The sequence below is a fragment of the Callorhinus ursinus genome, unplaced genomic scaffold (assembly GCF_003265705.2).
Source record: "Callorhinus ursinus isolate GAN/ISIS: 27379988/994484 unplaced genomic scaffold, GSC_fseal_2.0 scaffold4, whole genome shotgun sequence".
Taxonomy (NCBI): domain Eukaryota; kingdom Metazoa; phylum Chordata; class Mammalia; order Carnivora; family Otariidae; genus Callorhinus; species Callorhinus ursinus.
The window spans coordinates 130,965,121-130,983,321 of record NW_027397066.1 but is presented as its reverse complement, the minus strand read 5'-3'; the positions used below and the strand labels follow the sequence as shown (position 1 = coordinate 130,983,321).

General features: G+C 35.7%; 1 pseudogene; it reads left to right on the top strand.

The window, feature by feature from the left end:
* LOC112826076 (ragulator complex protein LAMTOR3 pseudogene) lies at positions 1 to 375 on the top strand (annotated as a pseudogene).
* The last annotated feature ends 17,826 nt before the right edge of the window (positions 376 to 18,201 follow it).

The following is an 18,201-nucleotide window of genomic DNA, read 5'->3' as shown; positions in this document are numbered from 1 at the left end:
ATGGCAGATGACCTAAATCAATTTCTGTATAAAATATTACCAAGTGTTGAAGGGCTCCATGCTATTGTTGGGTCAGATAGACGTGGAGTGCCTATTATTAAAGTGGCCAATGGTATGCTCCAGAGCTTGCCTTGGGACCTGATTGCTTATCCTCCTTTGCCTTTGCAACAGACCAAGGGAGCAAATTTGGACTTTCAAAAAAACAAAAGTATCATCTGTTCCTATAACACCTAACAGGTGGTTCCGTTCAGTTGTTTACCTTGGATGGTGAGTTTCACAGCCAGCAGCAATGCCAGTACTGGACTCATTGTCAGTCTAGAAAAGGAACTTGCTCCATTATTTGAAGAATTGAGACAAGTTGCGGAAGTTTCTTAATCTGGCAGTGGTTCTGATGTGCACCTTATTTTCATTATAACAGACACAGTATCAATCCAACAATCTTTAGACTACAATAATGCTTGTATCCATGTAGGGCCCCTTTTTCCCCCTTACACTAAAGAAAGAACCTGAGATATAATTTATGGATGGATTGATTATTATCTTTTCTTGTGTAGGGTCTTGTTTTATGTTGAGAGATCTTGGGATACCACAGAAATGGTTCAGTACATCAGAGTTCCCATGAGGTTAAGCCCAGTCACCAAATATGCATGAGATTCTGTTCAGTGGATCAGAATCAAAATGGTGCTTGAGCCAGTATGTATTCCTTGATATATAATATGCCCAGGACTGCAGAATGGAAGCAGACACTTTTTATTGCTAATAATAACAAGGACATATTTTTCTTTATATTGTTTTATTTCTTTGCATTGAATGTGAGGAAGATAAAATGGCATGGTAAAAGTAATAAAATCAGTACAACCACAAAAAAAAAAAAGGAAGAAAAAAAAGAAAAAGAGCAGGTCAGAGGAGAACATTGTGGAAAGGTGGAGTTGAGACTGAGAGGCAAGACAGTTCTATTGCCATGCCCGTATGAGCTGTTTGGGGGTATCAAGAAAACCTAAAGCATCAAGAGCAATAGGAACATTACTTCAATCAATTATATTTCAGATTTATTAAGTTCACATATTGAAACATTCTACCATTTCAGGAGATAAACTAATGCCACTAATGATAATGCTTCAATTAATTGATTCTTTCACTTGGTTCAATAATATGTCATTAGTTGTTTATTGACCTAACTGTTGGGAATTACAAAAAAAAAAAAAGTGATCTAATTATGGTCCTCCAAGAGTTCACAGTTTAAAAACGGAAAGGAAAATTGAAAAATAATTGCAATACAGGAATGCAAAAACTAGGATAGACATGTTCACAAGGTGCTTTAATAACCCATGAAGAGTCATGAACAATTTCAAAGAGTCAATAATGTTTGAATCTGAGAATTCAGGGCTGTCAAGTAATTTTCTAAGTGGAAGTGCAGGTTATTATTCCAATTTTACAGAGTAGGAATTGAAGCTCAGAGAGGTTAAGTACCTTTGTGAAGTCATACAGTGTCTAGCATAGTGCCTGACACAGAATAGGGACTACTAATATCAATATTTATTGAATGGATGGAAGGATGAGGGTGATTTAGTATCCAGCGAAATGGGGATGCAGATATTATTTTATTTACTGAAGTTTTCTAAGGTTTACATTTTCAAATTTCAGAAAATGCTCCGTGCTTGATTCAGATTCTTTTTTAAAGATTCATGATGTATTTTTTTAAAAAAAGACTAAATTATTGATGTGATCATAACCTAGCAAACAATACCAATAATAAAAGAAAGAACAAAGAAATTGAACCTGCTTAAAAGACATACATAATTATGTTGGATGATCATAACAAAGGGAACCAAGAAGGCAAGGGAAAACCTTTAAGAAAATTCACAACTATATTCATACATTTTAATTATGGTTTTATATAATTCAACAAATACTATTAAGAATTCCCAAATATTTTCAATCTGCTTTCCCTATAAATTTGTAACCTAAGATAGAAATCAAATATATAAAAACCAGGGGCGCCTGGGTGGCTCAGTCAGTTGAGCATCTGCCTTCAGCTCAGGTCATGATCCCAGGGTCCTGGGGTCGAGTCGCACATCGGGCTCCTTGCTCAGTGGGGAGCCTGCTTCTCCCTCTCCCCCTCACTCTCTCCCTGTCAAATAAATAAATAAAACCTTTAAAAATATATAAATAAATAAATAAAAGGAAAGTAAACAAATATACAAAAACCAACTGAGACTGTTGCTTTTACAGAATAATTATTTTATCCTAGAGGCCATGGAAAGTAAATAGCCAGTGTCCAGGCAGTTTTGATGAGTTATCACATAAAATTAATTATTTTAATCATAATGGAGCAGCAAGAGCATTTTTATCCTATTACTTACATGCTTTTCTTCTACAAATAATGACTCTTTTGGGTGTTAAAACGGGTAAATCAAAGTAACTAGAAATTTCATATGTTAAAGAACAATTGTTTCCTAGATAGAAAAACATAATAATAGGGGCGCCTGGGTGGCTCAGTTGGTTAAGCGACTGCCTTCGACTCAGGTCATGATCCTGGAGTCCCGGGATCGAGTCCCACATTGGGCTCCCTCTCAGCAGGGGGTCTGCTTCTCCCTCTGACCCTCTTCCCTCTCGTGCTCTCTATCTCTCATTCTCTCTCTCTCAAAATAAATAAATAAAATCTTTAAAAAAAAAAGAAAAACATAATAATAGTAGTAAAATTGCTATGTCTTAATTTTTCCCTTCTAGAATTAGAATGGTCTTTAAAACCATCAGCTGAAATATGGAAATAATTTATAATGCAAAATAATTTAACATATTCGCTCATAAACTTTAACTGGCATTTCTGTATGGAAAATGAGGAAAACAGGCAGTTATAATTAACAAATAAAAAATCTTGGTTATATTAAATTATTAAAAAATCAGAACTGATGACAGGTCCTAGGTTGGCAGGATGACTTGTCTAAACTGAGTCATTTATGAGAATGAAGAGGTTACTAACAATTATTATGTTGGGATAGTAGACATAAAACAAGAATTTCCCTGGGCCAATTGTCCCCATCTCTTTCTTCCATCAAAACTCCTGAGCCCCCCACTTCCCACCCCACAGAATGTGGTAGGATTGTCAGAGGATACATTTTACTAAACACAAACCCTCTGCTCATGTCACCTATATGTTCTTCTAGACTGTCAGATGTTGCAAATTTGGAATCCTTTCTTAATTTGCCATCTCTCCAGTCTTATCACGGAGGGTTCTCTCACCTCCCATCCCACTCAGGATGTCTTCCCTCATCTCTACAATGTCAAAATCATCATGTACCAGTTAGACATTTTATTCTTGTCTATGGTTTTTGCTGTCAGATGAAGTAAGGAGATTAGCAGTAGCTCCATGTACTACATAAATGTGGCTCATAGAGATTTGGGGAATTGTGGTCAATGGATCTGAGGAAAGGGAAGATGGAAGAACAGGGAACAATGGTCTCTGGAGAATGGGATTTTCTGTATTTGAAGTCACAGTCCTGGGTCAGGGAGAGAGAAAAATTGAAATGAGATTGGACATTTTTTGTAATATTAAGGAAAGGTATCAATATGAGATAATTTTATAGAAACCAGAAAAAGAAAAGAGAAAGTGAAAACCTAATATGACTTTGTGGTTATGCAAATGAAACAGATGATACAATCTGATGTTAGGATGTCCTTCAAGTTTTGGTAAATCATAATGCAGTAGATCAACTGTTAGCATATTATTAATATTACTATTTTACTTATTTTATTTGATTGTAATTTTTATCTTCTCTTGCTTCAATAAAGACTACTGTAATTTGGAATGCTGCCACTATTAACCTTTCTCAAATATTCATTAATTTTCAGTAAATTATTTGTGTTTTACATTGAACTGTGCGGTTATTTTTCAAAAATTTTAAATTATTCTTGTGAGCTCTTCTCTATAACTATATCATGGTTAACAACTTGACAAAGGGCAGGCGCACCATTTTTTTTTTTGAGTCAAGCCTTGATCACTACAGCAGTGGTTTTATTTCTGATATACAAAGTAGGATATGTAGGGTATTTCTTATTTATTTATTTATTTATTTATTCATGTTACGTCACCATACAGTACATTAGTTTTTGATGTAGGCATACCAATTTTTTAATGAGACTGTTAACAAAGTTAAGGTTTTCAGCATGAAGTGTTTTTCATTGCCTTTGGGGTGGGGTGAGGATGTGGTTGAATCATCTCCATAGCTTCTCCATGTTACAAGATTTTTTTTATCATATGAGTATTGTGAAGACATTTAAGGAGTTGGGATAAAAACGAGAAAAAGTATATTCTTTTTCATTTCTCTCATATGTGTTAGAAATAGGCATGCATAAACCTAAAGAAGAAATCTTCCATTAAGTAGAAAATAAACATCATAACTTCAGACGCCTGTAATTTAACCTTGGTTAAAATTAGGTTGGCAAGAGAGGGTAAAGCTTCAAAAGCAGACACCTTTAACAGAAGTAAAATAGTTACTGATGCTAATTCTTTGAGAACACGTAAAGCAAAGTGCTGGATAAACATTGCCTTTTTTTTTTTTTAGGCTAGAAAATATTTGTATACCTGTGTTCACATAACAAGTATAATTTATATCTGTTCTGAATTTTATGTCTAAAAGTTGTTTCATTTTATATTCCCTAAAAGAGGCAAAGAATGTTCTTATTATATGAAGTGTTTGTTTCAATACTTTCAAGAAAATTGAGATGTAATTTTGAGAATATGAATTTTGATGTAGAAAACTTTACTTGTTCACTTAGGTATAAACCATGTTTGTCTTAAGGACATTTTACTCACCAACTTTATGACAATTAATATACTGATTATTTTTTTAAAGATTTTATTTATTTTTTTGACAGAGAGAGACACGGTGAGAGAGGGAACACAAGCAGGGGGAGTGGGAGAGGGAGAAGCAGGCTTCCCGCTGAGCAGGGAGCCCCGATGCGGGGCTCGATCCCAGGACCCTGGGATCATGACCTGAGCCGAAGGCAGATGTTTAACGACTAAACCACCCAGGTGCCCTAATATACTGATTATTATTAACTCATCAATCTCCTTTTGACTAACTCAACCAACATAAAAAAGACTGTGTAGTGTGCTTTAAAAGTAGGAAATACTTAACAGTAATTCTCCTTGCCATAAGGGAGTTTTGTAAGAAAATAAATGTGACTCTATTAGATGAATATTATAACAGAGTATGGGATCTCCAGTTCCCATGACAGTTTGGAAGCATGATTTGGGGACAGTTAAGGGTGATGGAATAAAACTTGCTCTAAAATTCAATATTTTTTCAGGTGTAGGTAATTCTTACTCCGTCAGATTTTCTTTCAACAGGGCAGGATAACACTTTATACACCTTCTCTAATGCTTCTCTTTCAGAGAGGAAAGAGCCATTGAAGTAACAGTGATTACTATAACCATTAAATAATTCAAGAAGAGGTATGTCTTAAACTTTCTATAACAGTGCAAAACTGCAGTAACTATTGCCCTGAATTAGTAAAACATTAATTAACATCGGATTCTTAATTTAGTCTAAATTTTCTCTTCTGTCTTCCAGTATAAACTTTATTTTTAGAACTTGCTTAATTTAATCTTGATTTTTTTCCATAACTAAGTGGAATGAAACTTTCTAAAGCAGTATAACTTCTTATACTTGGATTTTCCTAAGAGTTATTTAAATATCTTGGCAAATTGAATATACAAAACACTAAATAGTTATACGAAGATCATCTTCTGCTTCTATCTTAACTGTTGTAAGGAAAGAAAGAAGTTTTCCTGTTCTTTTCAGGAAAGAACATAGCTCAGCTTTTCTAGTGTTTTCTTTTTTCATTGCAGGTGCCCCCCTTCCCCCTCTTATTGGCAGAAATTCATAGTGAAAATACAAAAGTATTTGTATAAATGTCTATTTTTATCGTGGACGTTTGGGGTGCGTACTTAGCACAGGGCATATTTTTGTGGTGATAAAACAATTATCAGAATGCTTTAACTCTTTCTTTAGGTCACAGGACATGAATTTTACCATACTGAGAAGCAAAGTTTACTCATAACACAAGAAGGAAGAAAACACAATTATCCAAAAACTTAGACTGTCCAGAGAACAAAACTAACTCACTCAAATTCCTGACATTCATCTTAGTCAACTAAATTTAATCAGTGTTGAATCATCGATTGTACACCTGAAACTAATATAACACTGTATACTAACTATAGTGGAATGAAAATTTAATTAAAAAAAATTAAAATAAATACTTTTAATCAAATGAACATTAGCCTTAAGGTAATTTCAGATCTCCTTTAGAACTTAGTCTTGTTTTAGATATTTGAAAAGAGAACAAGCTGGGACATGGTTCAGTCAGTTAGGCGTCTGCCTTCGGCTCAGGTCATGATCCCAGGGTCCTGGGATTAAGACCCGCATCGGGCTCCCTGATCCACGGGAAGCCTGCTTCTCCCTCTCCTACTCCCCCTGCTTGTGTGTGCGCGCACTCTTGCTCTCTGACAAATAAATAAATAAAAGCTTTAAAAAAAAAAAAAAAGAGAACAAGCTAAATGTTACTGATACTGATTCTTTTATTATTCATTTTATTATTATTCAACTACACTCATATTCCTGCAACCTAAAGATGGGGCTGTAGAATCCTAAATCTGTAGACCATTTTTTCCTTCAACCATCTCCTGAGAATTATCACATGAATTAGTTTCATAGAGCTACCATAACACATTATCACAAACCTGGCAGCTTGTGACAACAGAAATTTCTTCTCCCACAGTTCAAGAGGCCAAGAGTCTGAAGTCAAAGTGTTGGTAGGGAGGCTCTGAGGGAGAGCCCCTTCCATGCTTCTTTCAGAGTTTCTCCTTGCTGAGAAGGAGCAATGCTTGGCCTTCCTTGGCTTGTTGCTGCATAGCTTCAATCACTGTCTCCATCTTCATGACATCCCCCTCTGTGTCACCATGTCTTCAACTTTTCCGTTGCTGATAAAGTTACTTGTCATTGGATTTAGGGCCCATCCTACTCCAGGAAGATCTCATCTTGAGATCCGTATCTTAATTACATCTGCAAAGACCCTTATTCGAAATAAGGTCACATTCTGAGGTTGCAAGTAGACCTATCTTTGGGGGGCTACAATTCAACCCACTATGCCAGAGTTATCAACAATTGGAAAGTTTTCAGATAAACTCTAGTTTTGCATGAAGGTTTAGTGAAGGATTTCAGAACTATCTCGTCATAAACACAGAAACCAGGAATTTAGGAAAGGTGACATCTAACTATATCCCATTCATCGCTAAGATTCTGTAATTGTGAAAATATGATAATAGTTACATATGCATTTGCAGTATTGATGGTCTTATAAAATTATCACTTCATTTTGTGCTGTATACAAACAATAGAAATAAAATCTATTCTTTATCTTTTCCTTTTCAATGGATTTAGTTTATTATTCTACTGGAAAGATCAATGTCATACTCTCACAGAGTATCATAATTTTAAAGAGATTAATCAGCTTCGAACAAACAAGGGTTACAAAATTGAAAATGAGGACAAGACCAAATTTTACTTAAAATGAATATATTAATTATTAAAATTTATTTCTTATTAAAATATATATTCAAGGTGAAAAATAGACAATAACTTCAGTTTTATTAAAATGTAAAAAAATATTATGATAATGTCAAATCTCAGGCCTGAGCCTTATTTTGCAGCATATTTTGACTTTTCTATTATTTAAAAATAAACAATTTTCTTATATATTTATTTTAGGAATAAAGTTCTTATTTTAAAAATCCCTAAAATTCTAATTAACCAGACTGAACCAGGAAAATCTTGGCAAAGGAATTTGTCTGCAACAAATTCTTAGGTGTCCACTTACAGTAATATGTTTCTTTGTGCGTCAGGATAGGTCTCTATCTGTCTATGTAACTACATCTATATCTATATATTTATAATATCTATATTTTGCCACATTTGCTGATCAACAAATCAACTAGTGATACTGTGTTCATCATAGACTGAACGGTACTTCTTCTTCAAACCACTTGTTATGAATCTCCTTTTGGACTCACAGCTCACTCTGTGTGTGTGTCTCTGCCTGTCTGTCTGTCTTTCTCTTTCTACCTCTATTTCTTTCTCTCTCTCTCCACACACTATACATAAAACATATTGCATGTAATTATGTAATTCAGTATATGTCCACATATATAAATTTCTATGTTACTATGTATATAACTCCATTATCCATAACATATATGTAGATTTATATATATATATATGTTTGTCTATTTAATTAACATTTTCTCCAATAAAACATTAAACTTCACTAAAGCTTTACCAGAATGGTTTTTAGCTGCTTATTTCTTAAAGGTATTTCTGCAATTATCTTTGAAGTAAGCTTTTAATTTTTTTCCTGGTTACAATGGTTTTCTTAATAGTTCTTGTTTAAAAGCATATTCCCTTAATGTATTACCAGAGAGCCAGATTAATGATTTATCTCTTTCACATTATTTTCTTTTAGGCTGCTAGTATTTTTCTCTGCAATTTTAATAGCAGTCATGTTCAAACAATTGATTTATAATCTGAGTTGAGGTAAATTGGTCACTTCTTTTAAAGTGAATTTTTGAAACTCCTCTTATTCAACTTTTAAGTTCTTATATTAACCCTTTTAAATATCGAGCAACTTTATATGCCAATGAAAGATTAAATTTGATGGAAAAGCGAAAAGCCAGTTATTTAAATTGCTTTTGATCATTTTAATATCTTTTGTTATATACAAAAGCATTCCAACTTAAATTCTAATTATTTTTATTGGGATAATTAATTTTCAAGAGCCTCTCTAGACAAAGTGTTTCCTACTAATGTGAAAAATCTCTCATATGGTAAATCATAATCCAAAATCATAATCCAAGAGCACAGAGCCTGTGAAATTTTTCACTGGAAGTAATACCAACAGATTCTGGCTCGCCCTCCATCAGGGGTGCTGGGTTGTGCTGGGAAGGTACTTAGGAAAGGTGACATCTAACTGTACCCCATCCATCTCTGAGATTCTGTAACTGTGATAATATATTTTGGCTACGCCAGCATGTCAGTATCACCTTGAATTTCAATGTAACATTCATTTATTTATTATTTAATAATAATGCAACACAAATTTACTGGAGAAAAAAATGATCAATATAGAGAAACGTAAAAATAAAAATTAAAATCTCATGTAACATTCACCATTCAGAACAAACCTGTGTCATATTTTGGCAGATATATCCTTACTATTTTATTCACTCACATGTCTACTATAAAATTTCAAATAATGCAGAAATCAAACCATATTTCCCTTCTTAAAATGAGATTACATTCTCCTTACTATTAATCACTCTAAATATTTCTAAACACTCATGAGTAATTACTGCAGATAAATTCCCCAGGAATATAACTGCTGGGTCAAAGATGGTTATTGTTTTTAAGTCACAGTTGTTTTTTAAACAACTTAACATGTTTTGAAAGAACTGTTTCTTCTAGCATTAGCAACAGTCCTCATGGGAAAATGGGAGCACAATTGTCAGGTATAATAATGTTGCCATTATAAATATATAATTAATTATTTAGACAATTTTTTGGAATAACACCAAAGCAAGAAGTCTGTGGACAACAGTTGTTCAGAACCCATGCTGTGTAAAGTGCCACAATATGTTTCTACACATGCCATCAGAGGGCATAGAGAATGGAACAAGTTCAAGGCTTATGGGGGTTTCAGTATTCTTGGAACAATACATACTCTATGCAATGCTTTTGGAACACATAAAATAAGATGTGGTATGATATGATATGATAACTGAAAAGGAAATAAAACAGATTTGTAAAACTCTCTGGACATATTCATTTTCTTCACATGAACCTTGCCATTTCAAAATCATGTCTAGTTTTCTAAAAATTTTTAATCTTTTTTTTTCGCCTATCTTGACATATAAAAATCAAAAAAAAAAAAAAAAAAAGAAGAAGAAAAGATAAGACCAGAGTTGTCTTGACACCACTTTGCCTAAAGAACCAAAAAATCTACACTGGCTCTTCTCATTTGGAACTAGGACAGAATTAAGCTGTAAGGCCCAAATTATCCATTATATGTAATGAATGATCTGTCCTAGGCACCGAGAATGATACTAATTATATAACATTCATTGAAGAATAGGGCTTGCATGGAATCCTGGTGGAGAAAGGCTATCCTATGAGATTTCTGTGCCTATGTGATCCAAGCATAGAACTAAGGCATGAGAATAGGATGGCCACATGGAAATGATAAGGTCACCATGTTAGCCCTACAGACATCCACACACTGGGTGGTGAGGGAAGGAGCAAGCATGCTCTGGCAGCCTGGACTGATTATCACCAAAGTAACTGGTATTATTCTGACTTGCACAAGGGCCTACCCCTGTGCTTGCCCCAGCCCCACATAAAGAATATCCTTAATTGTGGGATGGAGAGACATGGATTGTGAAAGGGTCAAGTAGCATGTCTTGTTTACCCCTAGAACTGGGGCACAGCAAAGGTACACCACTGGAACTCAGGAAATGCGTTGCAGAGGACAATAAATCATCAGACACCTTAATTCTGCAGTTTCCACAAACTGGTCACCATTTGAGCGTCTGTTTCTCCGTTTACAAAGTGGAGAACATGAGAACATCTACTTTAAAAGATTGCCTCAAGGCTAAAATTAAATCATGCCAGTAAAGATATTTTTGTGAACTTTAGAATTCTAAATAAGGGATTTATTAGAAAACAGCTTCCATGGGGGCCACTTCTCAATAAGAGAGTAAGCTAATATTTTGTTGTCTGGCTAAATTACAGTACACATTTCCTCCCTGACATGCTGTTGTATTAATCAAGTACATGTAATCTATACCATTAAAATATAATTTTCCCCTTAAGATTCAAAAATATTATTTTAATTTTAAATGAAAATAAAATGAATCCCATAAAAAACTTATTTTCCAAGAATAAACTGTTCCAAACAGGTTGTCTTTAGGGGCACCTGGGTGGCTCAGTTGGTTAGGTGTCTGCCTTTGACTCAGATCATGATCTCAGGGTCCTGGGATCAAGCCCCACATCTGGCTCCTTGCTCAGTGGGGAGTCTGCTTCTCCCTCTCCCTCTGCCTCTCCCCCCCAACTCATGTTCTCATTCACTCTGCTCTTTCTCTCTCTTAAATAAATACATAATCTTAAAAATTAAAAAAGAACCTTCACATAGGTTGTCTTCAGTTGGTTTAAACCATCTAAAGTTGACTGGTTTTATGCTATTGGAAGAATTTTATTTTTTATTTTTATTTTTTTATTGTTCTGTTAATCACCATACATTACATCATTAGTTTTTGATGTAGTGTTCCATGATTCACTGTTTATGTATAACACCCAGTGCTCCATGTAGAACGTGGCCTTTTTAATACCCATCACCACCCTCCCCTCTAGAACCCTCAGTTTGTTTTTCAGAGTCCATTGTCTCTCATGGTTCAACCCCCCCGATTTACCCGCCTTCATTCTTCCCCTCCTGCTATCTTCTTCTTCTTTTTTTTTTCTTTAACATAGAACATATTATTTGTTTCCGAGGTACAAATCTGTGATTCAACAGTCTTACACAATTCACAGCGCTCACCACCATAGCACATACCCTCCCCAATGTCTATCACCCAGCCACCCCATCCCTCCCACTCCCCACCACTCCAGCAACCCTCAGTTTGTTTCCTAAGATTAAGAATTCCTCATATCAGTGAGGTCATATGATACGTGCCTTTCTCTGATTGACCTATTTCGCTCAGCATAATACCCTCCAGTTCCATCCACGTTGTTGCAAATGGCAAGATTTCAATCCTTTTGATGGCTGCATAATATTCCATTGTGTATATATACCACTTCTTCTTTATCCATTTATCTGTCGATGGACATCTTGGCTCTTTCCACAGTTTGGCTATTGTGGACATTGCTGCTATAAACATAGGGATGCACGTACCCCTTCGGATCCCTACATTTGTATCTTTGGGGTAAATACCCAGTAGTGCAATTGCTGGGTTGTAGGGTAACTCTATTTTCAACTTTTTGAGGAAATTCCATACTGTTTTCCAAAGTGGCTGCACAAGCTTGCATTCCCACCAACAGTGTAGGAGGGTTCCCCTTTCTCCGCATCCTTGCCAACATCTGTCGTTTCCCGACTTGTTAATTTTAGCCATTCTGACTGGTGTGAGGTGGTATCTCATTGAGGTTTTGATTTGGATTTCCCTGTTGCCGAGCGATGTTGAGCACTTTTTCATGTATCTGTTGGCCGTTTGGATGTCTTCTTTGGAAAAATGTCTGCTCATGTCTTCTGCCCATTTCTTGATTGGATCATTTGTTCTTTGGGTGTTGAATTTAAGTTCTTTATAGACTTTGGATACTCTCCCTTTATCTGATATGTCATTTGCAAATATCTTCTCCCATTCTGTCTGTTGTCTTTTGGTTTTGTTGACTGTTTCTTTTTAAATGGGTTTATGAAAACCCCCTAACAACTGGCAGTCATATTCATATATGAAAGCTGGCATTTTGGATGTAAAGGGAACATCACTATTGCAAAAGTATAGCTTCAGAGATTACATATATTACTAGATCCAAAAAATGTCTTCCAAAGGCAGACCCTCTCAAATTCAGTCTTTAAAACGTAAATAATTTTGTTTTCAGAGTAATAAATGCCTTCGTCTCATATATTTAATTTTGACTGAAGATTTAAACAAAGAAGACATTTATGTTCAGCAACATTATCTAACCTACATTTGTTTAGCTGAGTATTGTGATCTTTTATGAAAATTTTAACATTTTAGAATTTGAATGTGATAATTTTTTAAATTAATTTTTTAAAGACTTATTTTTTTTAGAACAGTTTTAGGCTCATTGCAAAGTGGAAAGGAAGGTACAGAGATTTTCTTTTAAAATAAAGATTTATTTATTTATTTGAGAGAGAGAAAGCAAGCAGGGGGAGGGGCAGAGGAGGGGGAGAGAGAGAATCTCAAGCAGACTCCCCACTGAGTGCAGAACTGGACCGGGAGCTTGATCACAACCCTGAGATGATGACCTGAATCAAAATCAAAAGTCCGATGCTTAACTCACTGAACCACCCAGACGTCCCAAGATTTTCCATATACCCTTTGTGCCTACACATGCATAGCCTCCCCATTATCAACATGCCCCACCACAGTGGTACATTTTTTATAATTGATCAACATTGACACATAATCTTCAAAGTCCATAGTTTCACTGGGGTTCACTCTTGGTGTTGTATATTCCATGTAATTCTATATAACAACATATATCTGTTATTGTAGTATCATGTAGGGTATTTTCACTGCCTTTGCTGTGCCTTGATAGACAATTTAAATTATTAGACAGCCATTTTAAAGAGGTCCATCAGGGGTGCCTGGGTGGCTCAGTCAATTGTGTGTTGGATTGTTGATTTTGGCTTAGGTCATGATCTTGGGGTCCTGAGACTGAGCCTGTTATCGGGCTGGGTGTGGAGCCTGCTTGGAATTCTCTCTCTCTCTTTCTCCCTCTATGTCACTCTCCCTCTCCCTCTCTCTCTCTAAAAAAAAAAAAAAAAGGTCCAGCAGTACCATTCTTTTGTCTGACATCTGAAAATGCATCATGTCAATTTCTAACAGCTGTTGTTGAGAATGGAATAAAAGAGTTTTAAGCAGGAAGAACAAAAATTTTAAGCACTTAAAAATTCTATACCCTTTTGTACTTGTCATATACCTCTTCATATTTGGAAAGTGTAAAAATTGCTTCATAACAGCTCTAGCTAAAAATTCAAGAATATCCAAGTATATTCTACTGTATTTAATGCAAAAAATAAGTTGTGCACATATGTTGTAAGTAGATCATAAGTGTTTTACTGAGCTTAATTATACACAAGATTTGAGGCACTGCATTACACATAGGTAAGATTTTATTCCTATGATATTTTTAATTCTATTCTTGAAACTCTATATGAAGCATTTTAACAGCACAATCTCTAAGGCTCAGCTGGATGAATAAATCCTATATTCAAATATATTGTTATGTTATTTATTCAGATGGGAAATGTTAATAAAATTCATTCTAGTGTAGAGGACCACAGGGAAGGGAGGGAAAACTGAACGGGAAGAAATCAGAGAGGGAGACAACTATGAGAGACTCTGGACTCTGGGAAACAAACTGAGGGTTACAGAAGGGAGGGGGATGGGGGATAGGGCAACTGGGTGATGGGTATTAAGGAGGGCACATGCTGTGATGAGCACTGGGTGTTATATGCAACTAATGAATCGTTGAACTCTACAGCAAAAACAAATGATGTACTTATATGCTGGCTATCTGAACATAATAAAAAATTAAAATTAAAAATATTGTGGATTTAGCTTAATATGTTTAATATCTATAATAAAACTTACTTCTTTTAATAAAAAAATCATTGTTATAAACAATGCAAAGCATCTTGATCATGCACACCTTGTAGATTCTTTTTTTTTTAACTTTTTTTTTCTAATTTATTTATTTGACAGAGAGAGACACAGCGAGAGAAGGAACACAAGCAGGGGGAGTGGGAGAGGGAGAAGCAGGCTTCCCGCGGAGCAGGGAGCCCGATGTGGGGCTCGATGTGGGGCTCGATCCCAGGAACCTGGGATCATGACCAGAGCCGAAGGCAGACGCTTAACAACTGAGCCATCCAGTCGCCCCTTTGTAGATGCTTTTTTTGAGGTAGGTGGAGATTAGCCATTTTTCTCCAACCTTACCACAGGTAATAATGAAATCAACTCTCATAAAAATTCTGCTACACAAACATATATTTGTTAAAAAACATTTATTAGCTAACGAGCACAAAAACAGTTATTATCAACCGGTATATAAACTTGATGAATCCCAGTTTTCTTTTCTTTTGGGAGATATTACCTTGTGTGATAGTTTCATTAGTTCTACAAATGCTTGCTGGAGGCCTTTGTAAAAATATTGTACAAGTAGAATTCTCTTACTCTTATAGTTGGCATCAGGCAGCTAGAATACTACCCTGTGATAGACACAAAATTATTTAGAGATGAAGCCTCAAGCCCCACATTGGAGAATCTAGGATTGCCCCGACAAGAGCGGAAAATGTCTGTATAATATCAGGCAGTTCACTTATCTTTCATATTACTGACTTTGCCAATGAGAGTCCATTTCTAGCATTAATTAAAAAGTAGGACGTAAGAAGTAGGAAGACCACAAATACAGGTTTAACCAGGAGTGTCCCACTTGACCTGTGACTATTCTTCTTTATTCTTATAATCCCTTTGTCACAACTGGATTAGTGTCAATATAGATTTCTCATTTTTAAAAATACAGTACTGTTATTAATCTTTGCATTACAATAATCAGGAACCAGTTTGACAAAACTTCCTTTGTGCTTAGCTCCTGCTATGCTGCTCTATAGTACTGGGTATTCTACCGCAATAGAAAGACTTTTCATTTTAATATGTGGATAATCAAAAAGACAATCAGTGACAATTCATCTCCCTTTTCAGGTGCAGTATAACTGGCCTCTTCCTATTAAAGAACACATATAGGGCACTTGCTGTTAAAGTTGTGTGCCCAGACTAGAAATTGCTACTTTGAAAAGGATTATAGGCAATTTTATAAGGAAATAAATATAGTAATAGCATATAGAATAGTAAATTCTTTAAAAATTACCCAGGAACATAATAATAGAAACAGAGTTGGACACAAAATTGACTAAAGCAGGGCGCCTGGGTGGCTCAGTCGTTAAGCGTCTGCCTTCGGCTCAGGTCATGATCCTGGAGTCCTGGGATCGAGTCCTGCATCGGGCTCCTTGCTCAGCAGGTGGCCTGCTTCTCCCTTTGCCGGCCGCGCCCCCTGCTTGTACACACTCTTTCTCTGTCAAATAAATAAAAAAATCTTACAAAAAATTGACTAAAGCTTGTGAATATATAACCGTTATATTTATATTTCATAATGCTTATGCTATTCTTTATATAAACTTTTCATTTTAGAGCAGTTTTAGATTTGTAGGAAAAATAGCAAAGATAGTATAGAGTTCTGATATACCCCACATCAAATATCCTTTATTATTAAATCCCATATCAACATGATACATTTGATACAGTTGATTAATACTGATATGTTCTTGGGGTGCCTGGGTGGCTCAGTTGGTTAAGTGTTGGACTCTTGATTTCGGCTCAGGTCATGATCTCAGGGTTGTGAGATTGAGCTCCACGTCAGATTCCACGCTGGGTGTGGAGCCTGATTAAGATTCCCTCTCTCTCTCTCCCTCTGACTCCACCCCCACCTAAAAAATATATATATATATCTATATATCGTATATATAGATATAGATTAGATATATTCTTATTTACTAAAATTTGTAAATTTTAGTGTGAGACTGCAGCTCACACTTAAGTAGTGGAGAATTATGCTGCATTTCTTTGAGGCTGGAGTGTCCACCTCGATTATTTGAAATTCTTCTGTAGGAGAGATTTGTCTCTTCTCTATTTATTCATTTATTCAATCAATTGTATATATCAGTGTGGACTCAGATATCTATGTTATATTTGGGGTTGTAATCCAATACTACTTTATTTAATTACTCAAGTTTTTCCAGCTTTGGCCATTGAGAATTCTTTCACATGACTCCTTTGTCTTTTGACATACATCTATCGTTTTGTTTTTCCAGCACCTTTTTATTTTCTGGCAGTGCAAGATGCTACAAGCTAATGTTGTAGTGTTGTGTATTTCCTGCCCCAGTCCTGGATTCAGTCATCCCCAAGGAGGCTTGATTCCTTTTTTGAAGAATAATATTAGGAACCAAGATCTGGTGTTGGGTCTGTTCATTGATGCTAGGGTGTTACTGTTTTTAGGCTCCTGAGCTGACTTAGCATGGAAATACATGTGTGCATATTAACCACTGTCTGTACTCAAATCTATTAATATTTCCTTATATAACCATCTGTATCTATATCAAGCTAAACATGAGTTCATACTGATATCTCTGACTCTTAATCTGGTACCATGTGGATCATTCTAGTCTCTTTTCCTGGCTTAGCTGGAACTTCCCGCTCCAACAGTGAGAAAGCTGGCTCCCTGCTTCGGCCATCCATTTGCTTTACTGCTCAATTCCAGTATACATGTATGGTAGAATCAGAATTATTAATTTTGTCCCAATAGGAAACAACTTTATTAATTATCCCAATTATTAATTTTATCCTAATAGGAAACAACTTTATCATAATGTGCATAGTTTCTCTTGCCTCATCTTACAGACTCCACTCATTTCCAGATTTACTTAGGTCAGCAGCTGTTTCCCTGATTCCATTCAGTGAGGCCTTTTCATACATTTGTAATGGAGTTTGATTATTTCATCACTTTGTGCAGACCATCCTGGGATTCTCCATCCTCCTAAATGAATTTGTTATACTTTTCACGCATTAAGATTCACTTTTTGCTTCCCAGAATCCAGAGTCTCTCACGGTTCGTCTCCCTCTCTGATTTCCCCCCCCTTCATTTTTCCCTTCCTTCTCCTAATGGCCTCCACGCTATTCCTGATGTTCCACAAATAGGTGAAACCCTATGATAGTTGTCTTTCTCTGATTGACTTATTTCACTTAGCATAATCTCCTCCAGTTCCGTCTATGTTGATGCAAAAGTTGGGTATTCATCCTCTCTGATGGCTGAGTAATATTCCATTGTATATATGGACCACGTCTTCTTTATCCATTCATCTGTTGAAGGTCTTCTTGGCTCTTTCCACAGTTTGGCTATTGTGGACATTGCTGCTATGAACATTGGGGTATATGTGGCCCTTCTTTTCACTACATCTGTGTCTTTGGGGTAAATACCCAGGAGTGCAATTGCTGGGTCATAGGGTAGCTCTATTTTTTAAAAAAATTTTATTGTTACGTTAATCACCATACATTAGATCATTAGTTTTTGATGTAGTGTTCCATGATTCATTGTTTGCATATAAAACCCAGTGCTCCATGCAGAACGTGCCCTCTTTAATACCCATCACCAGGCTAACCCATCCTCCCACCTCCCGCCCTTCTAGAACCCTCAGTTTGTTTCTCAGAGTCCATAGTGTCTCATGGTTCATCTCCCCCTCCGATTTCCCCCCTTCATTCTTCTCCTCCTGCTATCTTCTTCTTCTTTTTTTTTTTTT